Source organism: Mauremys mutica, chromosome 4 (genome assembly GCF_020497125.1).
Source record: "Mauremys mutica isolate MM-2020 ecotype Southern chromosome 4, ASM2049712v1, whole genome shotgun sequence".
NCBI classification, from domain to species: Eukaryota; Metazoa; Chordata; order Testudines; family Geoemydidae; genus Mauremys; species Mauremys mutica.
In genome coordinates, this window is record NC_059075.1 from 45,087,982 (window position 1) to 45,109,169 (window position 21,188).

Below are 21,188 nucleotides of genomic sequence, written 5' to 3' on the forward strand. Positions count from 1 at the left end.
GTGCTCCATTGACCACACTTTGGATACCACAGATTTGTGCTATTGCTTAAGATTAAAAAAACAACAACCCCACAACAAATAATTTTCTTTAAACATTTTCTATACCAGATTCTGCTTCTCTCTTTGAAGTGTATTAAGTCCACTCTTCTTACTACTGTTCATATGGCAGTAACATCCAAACACCCAATCAGGATCAGGGCCCCACTGTGCCAGATACCGTACAAACCCACAATAAAACATGGTCCTTATCTTGAAGAGCTTAGCGTCTACCTTGAAACAAGCTACAGGTGAGCCAAGTCACCATGTGATCTTATGTGCACATATTTATGGTCCCGAACTGTGGTTTTGTTTGTTTGAGTTGTTTCTTATATATATATATTCGCTGTCCTGCAAGTGCTGCTCAGCCTGTCGTTATTTGTCTGATTTTCTTTTAGCTGTCACACCAGATGTGGGTCTTGAACAGGGGTGCTGGAACAATTTGTATAATGGTGGTGAGGAGAGCCATTGAACCAATCTGCAAACCCTGTCTATGACAGAAATCACTTCAAGCCAGGAGGTGCGGCAGCACCTATGGTCTTGAGGAGTGGTTTGAAGGAGAGTGTGGATGGATTCACTGATGGATTAACTCTGGAAGTGTATTACATGTGCAAGAGGTGGCATGGAAGCATGGAGTGAGTTGTAGAAAAAGTGCAAATGGGCATTCACTTGCAGCTTCCATCTCTACCACAGGAAAACCCAATGTCCCCTTCCCAAATGACAAAGGCAGACAGTCTAACAGTGCTCTCTTGAATAACTATTTCAATTAGCTATTTTGGGAAAGGACAAGTTTCTCTACAGAGTGCTCCTTTCCTCCTCTCTCCTTGACAGTGGGCTCCAACTCCTTTCACAAGTGACATAACATTCCTCGTGTAATGAAAAGTCTGAAATTACATACAGAGAGTGGCCTCATGTCATATTACCTTCCTTGACAGAGTAAGGCTGAATAGGATTTCACTCAAAGCTCACCAAAACTTATCCTACTGTGGTTACCAGTTGACTCCAGACAGCAACATAAGTGCTCCATCCCTCCAGCCAAGTCTAGCTGCCTTCCCATGCCAGCCCATGAAGCAAGAAAGAGGACCTTGGACTCATTCTAGTGATTCTCAAGTCATCTTAAAAGGCTTTGACTTACATCAAGTCTTTATCCTTTTTCTAAAATGAACTAGTAGAATCGCTCCATTATCTGAACAAGTAGAGTGTGTTTGGAGCCAAAAGGCTGTGAACTGTACTCCTAATGTTATGTATACTTAGCTAGCTGAAAAATATTCCCTCTATATACGTGACCAGAGATTGTTCATTACACTAGGTCAGAGAAATCTACGGGAGAATCTACAGCACACAGGCTGGATCCGGCCTGCTGCTTCATTTCATCTGGCCCACGGCAAGTCTCTGCACCATGGGCAAGAATCCCCGAGCCTTGGCGTCCCGCCTCCCCCCGCACAGGGCTGGAGCCGCAAGTGCCAGCTCATCCCGCTGCAGGAGAAGCTGGGGTTGCCAGGTCATTAAAAGTATGGTCAGCTCTGCATAGCTCCCGGAAGCAACCGGCATGTCCCTGAGTCCTCTAGGTGGAGGGACGATCAGGGAAGCTCTGCACACTGCCCCTGCCCCAAGCTCCGCAGCTCCCCTTGACTGTGGCCAAGGGGAACTGTGGGCATGGGCAGCACACACTGTGCAGAGCCCCTGACCCCTCTGCCTAGCGGCCAGACATGGTGGCTGCTTCTGAGAGCAGCCCAGAGCCAGGGCAGGCAGGGAGCCTCCCTGAGCCCTGCTGCACTGCTGACCTGGCGCTGCCTGAGGTAACTGCCGCCCGGCCGAAGCCCATACCCCGAACCCCCTACCCCAGGTCAGAACTCCCTCCCGCACCCTAACTCCCTCCCAGAGCCCACACCCTGTGCCCTTAGCCCTGAGCCCCCTCGTGCACCCAAACTCCCTCCCAGAACCTGCACCCCAAACTTCCTCCTGCACCCCAACTCCCTACACCAGCCCTGAGCCTGTCCCACACTCCAAACCCCTTGGCTCCAGCCCAGAGTCCCCTCCCACACTCCACTCCCCTGCCCCAGCCCAGAGCCCCCTCCCACACCCTGAACTCGTCATTTCTGGCCCTACCTGGAGCCTAGGGGAAGTCCCAAGCCTCCTCCCCACCCCCTCACCCCCACCCCCACCACAGGGCTGTCTAGCCCATGACTGATTTTTGATGTGAGTCTGTGGCCCCTGATAGAAAAAAGGTTACCCACTCCTGCACTAGGTAAAATTCTGCTGTTTCTACACAAACGTTCTCTTGGGATTACATCTTTGATAGAAATCATAGAATCATAGAATCTCAGGGTTGGAAGGGACCTCAGGAGGTCATCTAGTCCAACCCCCTGCTCAAAGCAGGACCAAACCCAACTAAATCATCCCAGCCAGGGCTTTGTCAAGCCTGACCTTAAAAACCACTAAGGAAGGAGATTCCACCACCTTCCTAGGTAACCCATTCCAGTTCTTCACCACTCTACTAGTGAAAAAGTTTTTCCTAATATCCAACCTAAACCTCCCCCTCTGCAACTTGAGACCATTACTCCTTGTTCTGTCATCTTCTACCACTGAGAACAGTCTAGATCCATCCTCTTTGGAACCCCCTTTCAGGTAGTTGAAAGCAGCTATCAAATCCCCCCTCATTCTTCTCTTCTGCAGACTAAACAATCCCAGTTCCCTCAGCCTCTCCTCATAAGTCATGTGCTCCAGCCCCCTAATCATTTTTGTTGCCCTCCGCTGGACTCTCTCCAATTTATCCACATCCTTCTTGTAGTGTGGGGCCCAAAACTGAACACAGTACTCCAAATGAGGCCTCACCAGTGCTGAGTAGAGGGGAATGATCACATCCCTCGATCTGCTGGAAATGCCTCTACTTATACAACCCAAAATGACATTAGCCTTCTTGGCAACAAGGGCACATTGTTGACTCATATTCAGCTTTTCGTCCACCGTAGCCCCTAGGTCCTTTTCTGCAGAACTGCTGCCCAGCCATTCGGTCCCTAGTCTGTAGCAGTGCATGGGATTCTTCCGTCCTAAGTGCAGGACTCTGCACTTGTCCTTGTTGAACCTCATCATATTTCTTTTGGCCCAATCCTCTAATTTGTCTAGGTCCCTCTGTATCCTAGCCCTACCCTCCAGTGTATCAACCACTCCTCCCAGTTTAGTGTCATCTGCAAACTTGCTAAGGGTGCAGTCCACACCATCCTCCAGATCGTTAATGAAGATATTGAAGAAAACCGGCCCCAGCACCGACCCTTGGGGCACTCCACTTGATACCGGCTGCCAACTAGACATGGAACCATTGATCACTACCCGTTGAGCCCGACCATTTAGCCAGTTTTCTATCCACCTTACCGTCCATTCATCTAGCCCATACTTATTTAACTTGCTGGCAAGAATACTGTGGGAGACTGTATCAAAAGCTTTGCTAAAGTCCAGAAATAGCACATCCACTGCTTTCCCCTCATCCACAGAGCCGGTTATCTCATCATAGAAGGCAATTAGATTAGTCAGGCATGACTTGCCCTTGGTGAATCCATGCTGACTGTTCCTGATCACTTTCCCCTCCTTTAAGTGGTTCAGAATTGATTCCTTGAGGACTGTTCCATGATTTTTCCAGGGACTGAGGTGAGACTGACTGGCCTGTAGTTCCCTGGATCTTCCTTCTTCCCTTTTTTAAAGATGGGCACTGAATTAGCCTTTTTCCAGTCATCCGGGACCTCACCCAATCGCCATGATTTTTCAAAGATAATTGCCAATGGCTCTGCAATCTCATCGGCCAACTCCTTTAGCACCCTCGGATGCAGCGCATCCGGCCCCATGGACTTGTGCTCGTCCAGCTTTTCTAAATAGTCCCGAACTACTACTTTCCCCACAGAGAGCTGGTCACCTCCTCCCCATACCGTGCTGCAGAGTGCAGCTGTCTGGGAGCTGACCTTGTCTGTGAAGACAGAGGCAAAAAAAGCATTGAGTACACTAGCTTTCTCCACATCCTCTGTCACTAGGTTCCCTCCCTCATTCAGCAAGGGGCCCACACTTTCCCTGACTTTCTTCTTGTTGCTAACATACCTGAATAAACCCTATTTGTTACTCCTAACATCTTCGGCTAGCTGCAACTCCAAGTGTGATTTGGCCTTCCTAATTTCATTCCTGCATGCCTGAGCAATACTTTTATACTCCTCCCTGGTTATTTGTCCAATCTTCCACTTCTTATAAGCTGGTTTTTTGTGTTTAAGACGAGCAAGGATTTCACTGTTGAGCCAAGCTGGTCGCCTGCCATATTTACTTTTCTTCCTACACATCGGGATGGTTTGTTCCTGCAACCTCAATTAGGTTTCTTTAAAATACAGCCAGCTTTCCTCGACTCCTTTCCCCGTCATGTTATTCTCCCAGGGGACCTTCCCCATCAGTTCCCTGAGGGAGTCGAAGTCTGCTTTTCTGAAGTCCAGGGTCTCTGTTCTACTGCTCTCCTTTCTTCCTTGTGTCAGGATCCTGAACTCGACCATCTCATAGTCACTGCCTCCCAGGTTCCCATCCACTATTGCTTCCTCTACTATTTCTTCCCTGTTTGTGAGCAGCAGGTCAAGAAGAGCTTTTCCCCTAGTTGGTTCCTCCAGCACTTGCACCAGGAAATTGTCCCCTACACTTTCCAGAAACTTCCTGGATTGCCTGTGCACTGCTGTATTGCTCTCCCAGCAGATATCGGGGTGATTAAAGTCACCCATGAGAACCAGGGCCTGTGATCTAGCAACTTCTGTTAGTTGCTGGAAGAAAGCCTCGTCCACCTCATCCCCCTGGTCCGGTGGTCTGTAGCAGACTCCCACCACGACATTACCCTTGTTGTTCATACTTCTAAATTTAATCCAGAGACTCTCAGGTTTTTCTGCAGTTTCATACCAGAGCTCTGAGCAGTCATACTGCTCTCTTGCATACAACGCAACTCCCCCACCTTTTCTGCCCTGCCTATCCTTCCTGAACAGTTTATATCCATCCATGACAGTACTGCAATCATGTGAGTTATCCCACCAAGTCTCTGTTATTCCAATTACATCATAATTCCCTGACTGTGCCAGGACTTCTAGTTCTCCCTGCTTGTTCCCCAGGCTTCTTGCATTTGTGTATAGACTCTTAAGATAACTCGCTGATTGTCCCGCTTTCTCGGTCTGAGACAGGTGTCCTCCCCTCTTGCAGTCTCCTGCTTGTGCTTCCTCCCGGAATCCCACTTCCCCACTTACCTCGGGGCTTTGGTCTCCTTCCCCCGGTGAACCTAGTTTAAAGCCCTCCTCACTAGGTTAGCCAGCCTGCTTGCAAAGATGCTCTTCCCTCTCTTCGTGAGGTGGAGCCCGTCTCTGCCTAGCAATCCTTCTTCTTGGAAGACCATCCCATGGTCAAAGAATCCAAACCCTTCTCTCCGACACCATCTGCGTAGCCATTCGTTGATTTCCACGATTCGACGGTCTCTACCCTGGCCTTTTCCTGCCACAGGGAGGATAGACGAGAACACCACTTGCGCCTCAAACTCCTATATCCTTCTTCCCAGAGCCACGTAGTGGCTGTATGCTCTAGGAACATACCATCGACAGTTGAGTAGATCTGGTTAAAACATGCAATAGTAGAAAACTAATAGATGCCAACATTCTTCAGAGGTGTGAAATTCTAAGCAGTTTGTACTTAAAAGAAAAAAATGGATATAGGTCAACATTAGAACTACAAATTGGCCATGAAAACATGGATCACATGGCAACACTAGATGGAAGAAGATATTTGCATAAAAAGGGCAAAATACAAAGTTTATTTAATTTGTGCAGTCCATATTTAGCTTGATAACCACATATTACAAACACCTTTTCATCTTCAGCCACTGCTCCATGGCTTTATTGTCTTTCAGGCAAACAACTCCTGTTTAAGTGACAGGAAACTGGGCTGGCACTCATATAGTTTCCAGTGCATTTTTCGCTTGGTGAAGAAGGGCTAAGAGGAATGCAGATTTTACGTTGGAAGGGGCTGGAATTCTGTCCCTAAACTCATCAGATTTCTGGGGATTTAAGCAATGCTAGTACCATCCACATTGAGGTGTAGGACGAGTTTCACAAGGGGAACTTAGATGCCTAAGTCCAACAATTAGCCACAACTGGCATTGAAAAATTCCTGCTCAGTTGTTGCCTAACTCCACCTAGCCTAAGGTGCCTAAGCTTCCACCATTAGAGGGTCCTGAGGTGCCTAAATGTTGGCATCTGGGCATGCACATAGCCACTAAGTCCTGACACTGACCAGTAGCTCAGCACTTAACTCATGCTTAAGCCCCAGTAGGATTCACAAATCAGGAATTCTCCACTTATCTTGCCTTCGGGGCCCAGTTGCATAGGTATGCATAGGTAGCATGCCCAAACCCATGGAAGAAGAAGAGGTGGTAGTGGTGCCCTTATGACTTTTAGCCCAGTGATTAGAGCACTCACCCACGATGTGTGAGAGCTGGATTCAAATTCCCTGTCTGCTTGATGTAGAGCAGGGATCTGAAGTTAGTCTTCCACCTCCCAGGTGAGTGCTCTAACCACTGGGCTATAGAGTCACTCTCTCTCTTTGGCCCAAGGAATATTTAAGTATTTCTACACAGTGGAACAGCTTCAACACAAGACACAGTGAAACCCACCCCACCATATCCCACAGCACAGTGATTAGGGCATTCTCCTGAGAAGAAGACCCAAGTTCAAATCCCTCCTCTGCATCAGGCAGAGGGGGGGATTTGAACCCAGGTCTCCTACATCCTGGGTGAGTGCTTCATCCACTGGTTTTCAGGTGATAAGGAGGGGGCACCTCCACCTTCTCATTTTTTCTTGGAAAAGAACTGACCTGGATTAGGCACCAAATTCCAGGAGGGATTCACAGTGGTGAACTCTCAGGTGGAGATGGACACTTCCTTCTGGCCCAAACTTGGGCACCTAAGTCCCTTTCAGAGGCAAGGGCTAGGCTGCACTCCTCCCTTCAGCATCTTCTCCTGGCTAGCTTAGGTGGCTCCCAAGTCAGCATGCTGGCTTTTGTGAATCCCATTCTTAGGCATCTAACTCTCCCCTAGGCATTGTTTAGGGAGCCTGGACGCCTAACTTAGGTTTGTGAATTCCACTAGGCAGCAGGACACTTAAAATGTAGACACTGTGTGTATGTCTACACTACAATTAGACACCCGCAGCTCACCTACTGCCAGCTGACTGGGGCTCGCAAGGCTTGGACTGCAGGGCTGTTTAACTAGAGTCTAATTGCAGTGTAGACAGACAGTGCAATTCTGAGCAATGCAGACCTCAAGCCCTTTCCCACCTATGGTCCCTTCAAGCCTCACTCTTGTTCCTTGGCAGCATAGTTTCTGAACAGCCTTGGAGTAGAGACTCCTCCTGATAGCTGCTACTGCTGTCCCCTGAATCACCCCCAGGGGACTGGGTGTAAGTTAATGCTGATAGAGTTAGCACTATCTTACCAGCAAAAGTTCTGTAGACTAGGGTAGGGGGGCTGCTACAGAGCTTGAATGACCATCCTCCCCTCAGCTCTGCTTTCTCCCAAACTGCAGAGACTGATCAATTCCTCTTGGAGAGCTTTCCATGGGCCTGTGAAAAGGTGGCAGTATCTGATGCTAAGGTGGATAGCACTCCCTCCTTACGTGCTCCCTTACCTAGAACTCCTCATTTTTCACACCATCCACCCATAAAAGCAAAGGTTCAGTGTGCTTTCACCGGCCACAGTTTTGCTACTTGCCATGTTGGAAAGATCTTGTAGATATGTCTAGATATAGGACAGTAAAGGAAAAATTTACACAGACTTAAAAAAACCCAACAAACTGCCTCATCAGGCCACTATACATTTGGAATAGTTCCAAGCCAATATTTGTCCTGTACACTGGATGTAAGTGACAGTTACCATTGACACATTAGCGGGTGCAGGCAGGGAGCCGTACAGCAGAGGGAAGATTGTATGCTCTACTGATAAGGAAGTAAACTTTGAAATTTAGGACTATTTTCATAGGGTTAATTAGATACCAGGATCTTCTAAAATATCCTGAAACGTTTTGCCCCAGGCCAAGCTAAACTAAATCACTTAATCTAGGAGGGTACAGCATATAAAAACAAAAGTTAGCTTATAGAATAGTTTCCCCAGGGAACAAACAGTCTGTTTTGTTTTGTTTTTTTGTATTCACGTGGAAGCCAAGTTTTGATGAAGTGACACACTCCTCCACAAAAGGCTTATATTTCCATAGAACCAACAAAACTTACCAGAAAATCAAAAGTCTATAAGCACCCAAAGCAAGTTCAGATCAATCTCTGAAGACAGCTGGTATGAAAAGTCCCTACTGTTCAAAAGAAAAAGATTATAAGAAACAATTATAATAATTACTTCACATACATATCAAACACATAATAAAAAACACCAGACTCAAGTTTTCATTTACATACAGTAGAACTGTTTTACTATTTTATTGATATATTAAAATCAGTGCCCTAGTAGGATTTTTTTAGGTGGGGTGGGAGAAGCATTTTTTAAAAACATCCTATACACAATAAACTTGCTCTGTCTCCTTCCTGCCCTCTAACCCCCCATAACAAACTCCATTTGCACCTTTATTTATTAATCCCCTTCTGTCGATATGTTCTGCCCTCCTTTTCCTGAATTTCCTTTTGTTTCCTATTTCGTTTCTTTTTTTCACTTTGTCTTCTGTTCTTTGCTCCTCTCTCCCCCTGCCTCCAAACCAGAGTCGGAGACCTCCTGGACTACGACCAGGGAGACTGGCTGGATCCTCTGATGCTCGCTCAGCGCATGGGGCTCTCCAGACCTTGTACTCCCCGGCGCATACTTCAGGAGGTGAGGGCCACTTTACCGCCCACTGGTTGGGTCTTCCTCAACCGGGTCCTGTGAGAGGGCACGCCCTGCCCACCCTCCACCCCAGGCCCTCCAGACCTTTTCATCGGGTCCCTGCCCCGTAGACCAGACAGGCCATCCCACCCTTTTACCGTGAGCCGGCTGCACGAGTTGCAGCTGGTTCGGTTCCAGACCGCGCCATGAAAACATCTGTACATGCTTGTGCTCCACACCCTTCATGTCCTCACCCTTGCATCCCGCCCCGACAAAAAAACAAACAAACAAGCACTGTCCTGAGGTTTTGAAAGAGGTGTCTGTGCTGTTTCCTTTCACGCTTTCCCCCTACTTTAAATTCCATCTTCTCTCTCCCTATACTTTCCCCCTCAAGTATATTTTTCCTGCTAGGCCTCATCATCTCCATTCTCCACATTTCCAATCTGGCTAAGTATTTGCCCAAAGAGCTTCCTGGCATCTGAGCTTGGATAAACCCCCAAATCATCCATGCCAGGGCAGTGTGGAAAACCACTGCTGAAGTCATAACCTGCTTTGATCAAGCATGAAATAGTCCATTTTAGCATCTAAATGGCCATCATTAGGCTTCAATGCAAAACACCCCTTGAGATGAAGATGGGTAGTTGAAAATTCTCAAAGCTATTGTTTCAGCCAGCCCAGGGCCCATTCCCCCTCCGACACCCCAACTCCCTGCCTCAGCCCAGAGCCCCCTCCCATTCTCCAAACCCCTCAGCTCCACCCCCCAGCCTGGAGCCCCCTCCCACACCCTGCACTCCTCATTTCTGGCCCCAACCCCAGAGCCCGCACCCCCAGCCAGAGCCCGCACCCCCTCCCACACCCCAACCTCCTGCCCCAGCCCAGTGAAAATGAGCGAGTGAGGGTGGGGCGAGTGAGGGACAGAGGAAGGAAGGATGTAGTGAGCGGGGGTGGGGCCTTGGAGAAGGGGTGGGCAGGGGTGGGGCTTCAGAGGAGGGGTGGGTGTGGCAAGGGTGTTTGATTTTGTGTGAGTAGAAAGTTGGCAACCCTAACTATATTGCCACTAACTGTAAACACATACAGTCCTGTTACATGTACTCAATCCATTCTAGACATAGAACAGAAAAGTTGGAAATCCTTTTGCATCCCTTACAATCAGCACAACGGTATTTCTCATGTGCCTGACAGGTAGTATTCCAAATAAGAATGCATTTCCTTTTTTATCATAAACTGTTGGATGTGCAGTTGACAAATCCAGAATGGCTGATTCTCTCCATTTCTGTGGCATTAGGGCCAGTGCAACCATTTAGGCGACCTAGGCGGTTGCTTAGGGCGCTAGGATTTGGGGGGCGGCATTTTCTTCGGCAGTGACCGCGGCGGCCAGATCTTCGGCCACCCCGGTCGCCGCCGGCATTTAGGCGGAGGGAGCTGGGGCAGGGGAGTGCAGGGAGGGCCGCCTGCAGCAAGTAAGGGGGGGGCGGCACGCAGGGGAACTCCTCGCCCCAGCTCACCCCTGCCCAGCCTCCTCCCCGAGCACACCGTGGCTGCTTCACTTCTCCCGCCTCCCAGGCTTGCAGCGCCTAAGCGACGGTGTGCTCGGGGTGGAGGCAGAGCAAGGGTGAGCTGTGGCGGGGGGGGGTGCCTCAGGGCGGAAGGTGGGGAGCTGCCGCAGGGGAGGCGTCTCAGGGCGGAAGTGGGGAGCTTCCGTGGGGGGGGGGGGGCGCTTCAGGCGCAAGGTGGAAGTTTCACCTAGGGCATGAAACATCCTTGCACCGGCCCTGTGTGGCATACTACCAGGGGCGGCTCCAGGCCCCAGCACGCCAAGCGCGTGCTTGGGGCGGCAAGCCACGGGGGGCGCTCTGCCGGTTGCCGTCTGTGGGAGGTCCGCCGAAGTCGCGGGACCAGCGGACCCTCCACAGGCAAGCCACCGAAGGCAGCCTGCCTGCCGTGCTTGGGGCGGCAAAATGCCTAGAGCCGCCCCCTGCCTACTACACTTATAGAGGCCAGCCACACCAGAGTTAAATCAATCATTAGAAATCTATAGAGAGAATGAGGAGCAGGCAAATAAAAAAAGACACTACCTCTGAACTGGACTGGCTTTGTGAGGAGAATTAACTTGGACATCATATTCTAAACTAAATGCTTGAGGAAAAAAAAATCCAGAGACTTAAGTGCCAAATTCTTCCCCTGCTTACACGCTACTTCTCACTCACTGAAGCCAATAGGAGTGCACTGGTGTAAATGAAAGCATACGTTTGTCTGCAGATCTGTAAAGCTTCAATAGCAATTATTGGGCTCCTCTCCTCAATTTAAGATGCTTGATAAGTACTGTAAACACATCCAGCAAGTAAATGCTTCCCCCACCCACTACAAAAATAGCCCAACATTTTAAGATTGGCAAGAAAAAACAAAGCTATGAAAAGCATAATGCATTTCAGGGTCTGTGTGTTATACTCCATTAACAACACTTCACAGGTGTTGAAAACTCGCTACATTAGCCTTGTGCCTTATATCACACCTAAGGCAAAGGGTATAACACATGCCCTATCATGTGCTGTTGCTTATTTAGCTATGATAAGCAGACTAGTGTTTTTGTAAATGTAACACAGATGTCCTCAGACTATACATACCACTAAAGAGAGCTAACAGGAAAAGGGGAAAAGTACTTAGATAAGAACACCTGAGGCGGGGGGAGAGGGGGCAGTCTGGGACCATCCCAGGAGAATAAGGTATTTTAAAGCAAGCTAGAGCCTAATGAAAACAGCAGATAAGTGCTGGATCTCTTCAGGAATTAAATATGATGAAAACAGTGTTCAGAATGTAAATAGACGATGAAAATCAAAAGGACCAAACCCTGAAAATGCATATTGCCATGAGTTGTCCCACAGCAGCAACCGCAAAAGGTGAGGTGAAACTTCAGGTTTACATCTACTCCCCAGAAGCCAATACAAAAGAAGAATCTCCCATGAATTGTGCTTGAGTGGCTAATAGGCTGGTGGTATCAGGGAGCTGACACCCAGTTAAACACAAAGCAAGACTCTCTCATGCTGGAGGCAGGGAGTAGCAAGGTGATTCTCAGTCCTGGCTATCCTGAGAACTATCACACCTCCTCCTTCCCCACTGGTCAGGGCCCAGAGACAATACCTTGATAGAAATCCCAACATCCAGCTGTGAAAGGCAAGGGGCTGGGCTTATCACCAGGGCATTTCTGCTGGACCTCTCGGTGAGGCCACTGACCTCTCTGGGTGTGTCTACACTGCAATTAAAAACCGGCAGCTGGACCATGCCACCTGACTCAGGCTAAGGGCCGTTTAACTGTAGTGCAGGCACTTGGGCTTGGGCAGGAGGCCAGGCTCTAGACACTGCAAGGTGGGAGGGTCCCAGAGTTTCAGCTGCAGCCTGAGCCCAAACATCTACACCACAATTAAACAGCCTGTTAGCCCGAGCCCAAGTCAGCTGGCACAGGCCAGCCAGGGAGGCCTAACTGCAGTGTAAACATACCCTCTCTCTCCTGGATAGTAGGTTTTTAAAAAGTTTTTCAAGACCTGCATTGCACTTTTTATAATAATATTATAGTCATACAGACACCAGCCTAACACAATCCTACTCACCACTTGCAAGCAACACTTTTTTGATAGTCAAAGTAAATGTTAGGGGCTTTCTGCCAGTATAGGGTAGGTGAATCAATATTTGACTGGGCTTGTAAATTTTCATGCCAATATTATTTACATATATATTAACTTAAAGGAATATCAAATACACCGTATATGAGATACACATATTGTAGGGGTATCTCTTTTTCAGACTGTGTACAGAAGAATTTTTTAAAAAAAGACCCCACAACATTTTGCAATTTCACACACCCTCCCTTTAGTAGGGTTAAACCTGGAAATATATCAGATGTCTTTTTTCAAGGATGAATTTCTTGCTGAAAAGAAAATGAAAAAAAACCTGAATCTGGAAATCACCATCATTGCCACCAAAACTTCGGACTCACCAAGTGATTATTGTATTTTAAAAACACAAGGAAGAAAAGGTCAGTGCAATAGGTGAATGCAGTTGGCTACAAAGCCAACATGTTGGTACATAATGAAGTTCTACTTTCCACCCTCTCAGCCCAATACTTTGTCTATATACTTTCCTACTACATAAAAATGCACTAAAAGAACATTAAGATACAAAGTCAAGCCAGGAAGTGCCAGAATTAAGGTTGCCTCTGCAACATTAATCTGGCACCCTTGTCAGCATATGCATTATGATATAGTCTTTAATTAAATGATCACATACATTTTTTTCCACAGGACCCCTGCCTCAGTGCTCTGGGAATGAACCAGAATTGTATCATGAATGACTACTCATTCACTGAATAAGGCAGGGGTCCTTAATTCTGGTATTTCATAGCTTTGGAGTGCTTGACTTGACAAACTTCACATTTGTTTAACATTGAGAAAAACAACAATGTGATTTCCTTAAAAAATTGAAAAAATAAATTCCATCATGTTAAATCATATTGATCCCCAGTTGATCAACAGGGTTCTGATCTTCATTTCTACAGCATAGACCTCAATTATGCAGTTAGATTAACCAGTAGCAGTAGTAGGCTGTTATTCTCTATAATGCAAACTAAAACAGGATGAGACATACATTTTGCGAGTGGGTTTCACCGGTATTTGCTGATAACAGACAAATGGAGAGACAAAGGACTCCTGGATTCAGGCTTTACAGGGGAATGTTCTCTAGTGGTTATAGACCATTCTGCCTCTAACTGTCCCTTGGCTCTGTAACCCCTTCCCCTTCTGCTCATATCCAAGCCCCATCCCTTGGTTCTTGTCTCCTCCTCCCCCCAGCTATAGTGCCCCACCAAACCACCTCTGCTCCAATCTACCAGCTCCTGTCCCTTCTCTGCTGCTCCCACACCCTCAGCTTCTACAACCCCCTATTCTCTACCCATTTCTCACCTCTCTGCATTCTAGCGTGTCTTCTTCTTTGTCCCTAATGCCAGGGCACCAGGAAGGGGAGCAGAGAGCAAAGAAAAGACAATCTACCTCATTTCTCATTTCCAGTACCTGGCAGATGAGAGGAGCAATTGCAGGGAAAGCCATGCTCATCCCCTGCAGTCCTAAAATGGAGCATGCTCAGTGCAGAAGGAATCTTCAGATAATTTAGCTGCGAAACTCAAACAAGCCTCTTCTGAGCATGTGTGAACTGAGATTTTTTTTTCAAAGGCTTATAACTTGACCAAATTTAGGAAGACTTTCACAGGGACAGCAAGAGGTGCATCCTGAAGACTAGAGTGATCTCTGTGCCAAATTTCAACCCCTGCTGAAAAATATGAAGGTGCTAGAACTTCTCAATGAAATAGGTGTAATCATTTTTTTAACGTGCAAAACAATGGATTTTTCCCTAATCTTGTACTTGGAAAAAGATACACCTTTTCAGCTGTAGGTTTAAAAAAAAAAAAAAATCTACTGGAGACAGACAACCAGCATGGAAAATTTCAGCCTAAATTGTTAGTTTGTCAGAGTTATAAGCAACTGAATAGAGTCTTATAATGTGAACCAGTGGGCAACTGTAACTATTGGTGACATTACCAGCACCACCTATCAGAGAACTATTTATTCATCTCATGATTTCTGTATTTTCTTTTTATCCTCAGTTAAATTATATTATTTAAATCTTATTTGCAATACATAGTGTGAATAAATGGAACATTCTAGTTACATGATCCTTCTATCATTTATAAAGTTATACAACCTAGGTCATGAAGAAGCTGAACAGACCTGCTTTGTTAAAACATTCCTTTATTGTGACTTGAATAAAGATCAATTGCAAGCCTTTATATGGTGCATATGACACACATATGACAAGCATATTTCCTGGGTCAGAAATGTGAATAGAAAATCATGATTCACACATAATGAATAAAAAACCCCTTAAAGTATTCTTCTGAGGTCATTTACCTGAGGGTGGAGTACAGATAAGTTTTAGGTTACACCAGGGATTGGCAACCTTTGGCACGTGGCCCGTCAGGGAAAGCCACTGGTGGGCCGGGACAGTTTGTTTACCTGCAGCATCTGCAGGTTCGGCTAAACACAGTCCCACTGGCCGTGGTTCGCTGCTCCCGGCCAGTGGGGGCTGCGTGAAGTGGCACGGGCCAAGGGATGTGCTGGCTGCCGCTTCCCACAGCCAGTGGGAGCTGTGATCGGCTGAACCTGTGGACACTGCAGGTAAACAAACCGTTCCGGCCCGCCAGCAGATTTCCCTGATAGGCTGCATGGCAAAAGTTGCTGATCCCTGGCTTACACCATTGGCAGAGAAATTTCTATCTATGGTTCAGATCCTCAAACCCAAACAAAATAGGTTTTTGCTACCAATATGTTATGGCAAATAGTCAAACAGAAGCAAACATTTTTCTTGTTGAGACATGGACAACCTAGCTTGTTTCAGCAAGATTCTCTACTTGAAATTTATCTAGAAAAGAGAAGTTGGACAATCTCTTCTATCCTGTAACTATAGTGTCAGCTTAGCAAACTGTGTATTGATTAATCATAGAAGCCCAGTTTACAAATAGAGATTGTCCTTTTCATCGAGCTACAATAATATGCTTTCACTAGCAGCACCCTAGGTATCATGGGGAAAGGGAGAAATTAAGTATTGATGGATTGAGGATTTGGACTACTAAATCAGTATCAAAGCACCTTCACACAATTACTCTTCATAGAGCAGGAATACATTCTTGGGGAGGAGAGAGCTGCACATGTGCTTATTCTCCACCTACACATAGATCCTTGCTCAGCTCACAGTTCTGAAACCCTCACTCATGCTGAGGATTATTTATTCATGTGAGTAGTCTTGCTGAACCTTGTCAGTCATTAGGAGCCTGTTTTTCAGAGGTTTTGTGCATCCACCACTCCCTTTGCTCAGTATCTCTAAAAAACAGGCCTACAGCACTAGAAATATTACCTTATAGGACAGAAATGCCTAGCTTACAAGCCAAATACTTATGAAACATATTGCTATTTTGCACTGTCAGTGTCTGCTGGACTCTATAGAATGGCAGGATCGTGGAAATCAACGAATTCCTCCATAGAATGGCAGGATCATGGAAATCAACGAATTCCTCCATAGAATGGCAGGAAAAGGCCAGGGTAGAGACCGTCGAATCATGGAAATCAACGAATGGCTACGCAGATGGTGTCGGAGAGAAGGGTTTGGATTCTTTGACCATGGGATGGTCTTCCAAGAAGAAGGATTGCTAGGCAGAGACGGGCTCCACCTCACGAAGAGAGGGAAGAGCATCTTTGCAAGCAGGCTGGCTAACCTAGTGAGGAGGGCTTTAAACTAGGTTCACCGGGGGAAGGAGACCAAAGTCCCGAGGTAAGTGGGGAAGTGGGATACGGGGAGGAAGCACAAGCAGGAGACTGCAAGAGGGGAGGACTCCTGTCTCAGACCGAGAAAGCGGGACAATCAGCGAGTTATCTTAAGTGCCTATACACAAATGCAAGAAGCCTGGGGAACAAGCAGGGAGAACTAGAAGTCCTGGCACAGTCAGGGAATTATGATGTAATTGGAATAACAGAGACTTGGTGGGATAACGCACATGATTGGAGTACTGTCATGGATGGATATAAACTGTTCAGGAAGGACAGGCAGGGCAGAAAAGGTGGGGGAGTTGCGTTGTATGTAAGAGAGCAGTATGACTGCTCAGAGCTCCGGTATGAAACTGCAGAAAAACCTGAGTGTCTCTGGATTAAATTTAGAAGTATGAACAACCAGGGTAATGTCGTGGTGGGAGTCTGCTACAGACCACCGGACCAGGGGGATGAGGTGGACGAGGCTTTCTTCCAGCAACTAACAGAAGTTGCTAGATCACAGGCCCTGGTTCTCATGGGTGACTTTAATCACCCTGATATCTGCTGGGAGAGCAATACAGCGGTGCACAGACAATCCAGGAAGTTTCTGGAAAGTGTAGGGGACAATTTCCTGGTGCAAGTGCTGGAGGAACCAACTAGGGGAAAAGCTCTTCTTGACCTGCTGCTCACAAACAGGGAAGAAATAGTAGAGGAAGCAATAGTGGATGGGAACCTGGGAGGCAGTGACCATGAGATGGTCGAGTTCAGGATCCTGACACAAGGAAAAAAGGAAAGCAGTAGAACAGAGACCCTGGACTTCAGAAAAGCAGACTTTGACTCCCTCAGGGAACTGATGGGCAAGGTCCCCTGGGAGAATAACATGACGGAAAAAGGAGTCGAGGAAAGCTGGCTGTATTTTAAAGAAACCTTATTGAGGTTGCAGGAACAAACCATCCCGATGTGTAGGAAGAAAAGTAAATATGGCAGGCGACCAGCTTGGCTTAACAGTGAAATCCTTGCTCGTCTTAAACACAAAAAAACAGCTTACAAGAAGTGGAAGATTGGACAAATAACCAGGGAGGAGTATAAAAGTATTGCTCAGGCATGCAGGTGTGAAATTAGGAAGGCCAAATCACACTTGGAGTTGCAGCTAGCCGGAGATGTTAGGAGTAACAAGAAGGGTTTCTTTAGGTATGTTAGCAACAGGAAGAAAGTCAAGGAAAGTGTGGGCCCCTTGCTGAATGAGGGAGGGAACCTAGTGACAGAGGATGTGGAGAAAGCTAGTGTACTCAATGCTTTTTTTGCCTCTGTCTTCACAGACAAGGTCAGCTCCCAGACAGCTGCACTCTGCAGCACGGTATGGGGAGGAGGTGACCAGCTCTCTGTGGGGAAAGAAGTAGTTCGGGACTATTTAGAAAAGCTGGACGAGCACAAGTCCATGCGCTGCATCCGAGGGTGCTAAAGGAGCTGGCCGATGAGATTGCAGAGCCATTGCCCATTATCTTTGAAAAATCATGGCGATCGGGGAAGGTCCCGGACGACTGGAAAAAAGCTAATGTAGTGCCCATCTTTAAAAAAGGGAAGAAGGAAGATCCAGGGAACTACAGGCCAGTCAGTCTCACCTCAGTCCCTGGAAAAATCATGGAACAGGTCCTCAAGGAATCAATCCTGAACTACTTAAAGGAGGGGAAAGTGATCAGGAACAGTCAGCATGGATTCACCAAGGGCAAGTCATGCCTGACTAACCTAATTGCCTTCTATGATGAGATAACCAGCTCTGTGGATGAGGGGAAAGCAGTGGATGTGCTATTTCTGGACTTTAGCAAAGTTTTTGATACAGTCTCCCACAGTATTCTTGCCAGCAAGTTAAAGAAGTATGGGCTGGATGAATGGATGGTAAGGTGGATAGAAAACTGGCTAAATGGTCGGGCTCAACGGGTAGTGATCAATGGTTCCATGTCTAGTTGGCAGCCGGTATCAAGTGGGGTGCCCCAAGGGTCGGTGCTGGGGCCGGTTTTATTCAATATCTTCATTAACGATCTGGAGGATGGTGTGGACTGCACCCTTAGCAAGTTTGCAGATGACACTAAACTGGGAGGAGTGGTTGATATGCTGGAGGGTAGGGATAGGATACAGAGGGACCTAGACAAATTAGAGGATTGGGCCAAAAGAAATATGATGAGGTTCAACAAGGACAAGTGCAGAGTCCTGCACTTAGGACGGAAGAATCCCATGCACTGTTACAGACTAGGGACCGAATGGCTGGGCAGCAGTTCTGCAGAAAAGGACCTAGGGGTTACGGTGGATGAAAAGCTGAATATGAGTCAACAGTGTGCCCTTGTTGCCAAGAAGGCTAATGGCATTTTGGGTTGTATAAGTAGAGGCATTTCCAGCAGATCGAGGGATGTGATCATTCCCCTCTACTCAGCACTGGTGAGGCCTCATTTGGAGTACTGTGTCCAGTTTTGGGCCCCACACTACAAGAAGGATGTGGATAAATTGGAGAGAGTCCAGCGGAGGGCAACAAAAATGATTAGGGGGCTGGAGCACATGACTTATGAGGAGAGGCTGAGGGAACTGGGATTGTTTAGTATGCAGAAGAGAAGAATGAGGGGGGATTTGATAGCTGCTTTCAACTACCTGAAAGGGGGTTCCAAAGAGGATGAATCTAGACTGTTCTCAGTGGTAGAAGATGACAGAACAAGGAGTAATGGTCTCAAGTTGCAGAGGGGGAGGTTTAGGTTGGACATTACGAAAAACTTTTTCACTAGTAAGGTGGTGAAGAACTGGAATGGGTTACCTAGGGAGGTAGTGGAATCTCCTTCCTTAGAGTTTTTAAGGTCAGGCTTGACAAAGCCCTGGCTGGGATCATTTAGTTGGGTTTGGTCCTGCTTTGAGCAGGGGGTTGGACTAGATGACCTCCTGAGGTCCCTTCCAACCCTGAGATTCTATGATTCTAGGTTTGATATTACCAACCATCCTGAAGAAGCACAAGAGACTATATACAACATTCATCAATAATGGTATCAAATAGATGCGAGGACAAGTCTTAGCATGATGAAAGACTTCCAGATCAACCCACACACCCTAAGTTCACAATAAAACTGGAGGAGGGGAAGCAGGGAGATAACTTCTTAAATCACTTATCCAGGGAGTCAACATTTCTTTAAAAAGTTTCACTTTCTTGAACCAAACTGTCAAGCTGTTAGCACAAATCTTATCTGATTATCAAAAAGTAAACCTTAAAGCAAAGGAACTTGAATTGTCTGAGAGAAGATCTGTGGATATGTGTAAGGCCATCCGAGCTGTTGTTATGGATCTTAGCCCCATTCTTTCAATATCTTCAGGACTTTGAGGACAGTATCATCTAATAAGTGGTTTGGCCTTTTAAGAAAATATGCCAATGCCCTTTTTTTGGCTATCTACAAAAATAGTATTCTTTGCTGAACTCCCAGATTGTGAACCTGCTCAGCAGGCTGGCTTGAGAATGGAGGACACTGTAACAAGCTGGCAATTTTTACCTAAAATGCTTCACCCTGTCAGAAGATGATCCTACTGGAAAAGGGTTAAGCGAGCTCAGTTTCCTCACTGAAGCAAGTGGCTTATTACTGAAGTAAATGTAAGGAAGAGGAGAGTGGCTATCAGAAAGAGGATCTTTTCCTGGGCTGAGCATTCCTGATGTAGGCACTCCAGGAATAGCCAAGCCTGGGGAGAAGTCTTGAGCTGAATTTTGTTAACAAAGAAATTTACTAAAACATACAGCCAAGTCAGAGGAAATGGGTAAGCTTTTGATACTACGCAATGTCAGAATTTTGTTTTATAGTAGGTTGAGCAAGGCACCTGCTCACAGATGCCCACTGCTAGATGCATCAGTTACATATTACACACACCCTATTTCTTCAATTAGAAGAAAACTGCTGCATTGGTTTTATGAATGAGCTTGAAAACATTTCAGAGGATCACAAACAATAAAAACTTAACACACAGCTAAGATTGAAAGCATGTTTGAATGGAGCCCAATTAACAACCCAAACAAATGATACTGTCTTTACAAAAATGCCACTTTTTAAATACAAGGTGAATTACAATGTGTAGCTTTGAATTCCTGTAAAACAGAGAATCTTTTTCTATAGTACAAGTGGAATTTTAAAACTGCAGATCTGTAGACAAGTTCTTTAACTTTCATTCATCCCTCTGAATGGGTGGGATGGCAATATTATTGCTGGATACTAGTGAGAGAAAAATTCATGTAATTTTTAAAACTTTCATATAAATAGTGAAAGTGTAGATAAATCCTTCCATTTCTTTAAGCAGTTAAGATATATGATTTCCAACTGTATAATATCAAACAAAAAAACAAGTACCAGCAGGCAAAGTCACGATGGCTCCCTTAGCATCAAGTAAAATTTCCTACTAAATATTCAATCATCATTTTGTGGTCTAATTGTGAAACCCACATCTAAAGTTACATATGAAAAAAAGTGAATGTTTACCAGGAACATTTTACACACAACAACTTTTTTTTGGAACGTGAAATAGATACTTTCAAAATATGAACAGAATTAAAAAAATTTCCTAATATTTAGTAACCTTCACTTACTGTAATTCCACTTCAAATGCCTAGAGACAAATATTAGCTTAGCATAGGATAGCAAAGCAAAGGAACAAAATTACATTTCAAGGCGAAACTGTATTTTAATTAGTGTTACCTAGTACACCCACCTAGCAGTCACCTTCAGTGCAATGAGACAAAAACTGTTACACTCCACAATGTCTTTGGCTGTCACTGCAAAGCACAGAAGTTGGAGCCCCAGCAAGAAGTGGGCAGGAAGATAAAATTGGTTTCAAGTCACTTCAGTGCTACCCTAGTTCTAGGACAGCAAACAAACTTACACCACCTTTATATGACTGCTCGGTGGCTGCTCTGCAGCCCAGAATAACCAGAGTGCTCTC

General features: G+C 46.2%; 1 protein-coding gene across 7 annotated transcripts in view; it reads right to left on the reverse strand.

The window, feature by feature from the left end:
- Positions 1-21,188, reverse strand: part of MIPOL1 (mirror-image polydactyly 1) — a 298,337-nt gene that overhangs the window by 243,644 nt on the left and 33,505 nt on the right. For 4 of the 7 annotated variants that reach the window (XM_045014790.1, XM_045014789.1, XM_045014794.1 and 1 more), the window contains exon 2: positions 8,313-8,389. The exons of 2 other annotated variants lie outside the window; for them this stretch is intronic. The gene's annotated coding sequence lies outside the window, so the exon portion shown is untranslated. Of the gene's footprint in view, positions 1-8,312; positions 8,390-20,957; positions 21,101-21,188 lie in introns of those variants that run through there. One more of the 7 variants, XM_045014791.1, reaches the window with a different exon arrangement.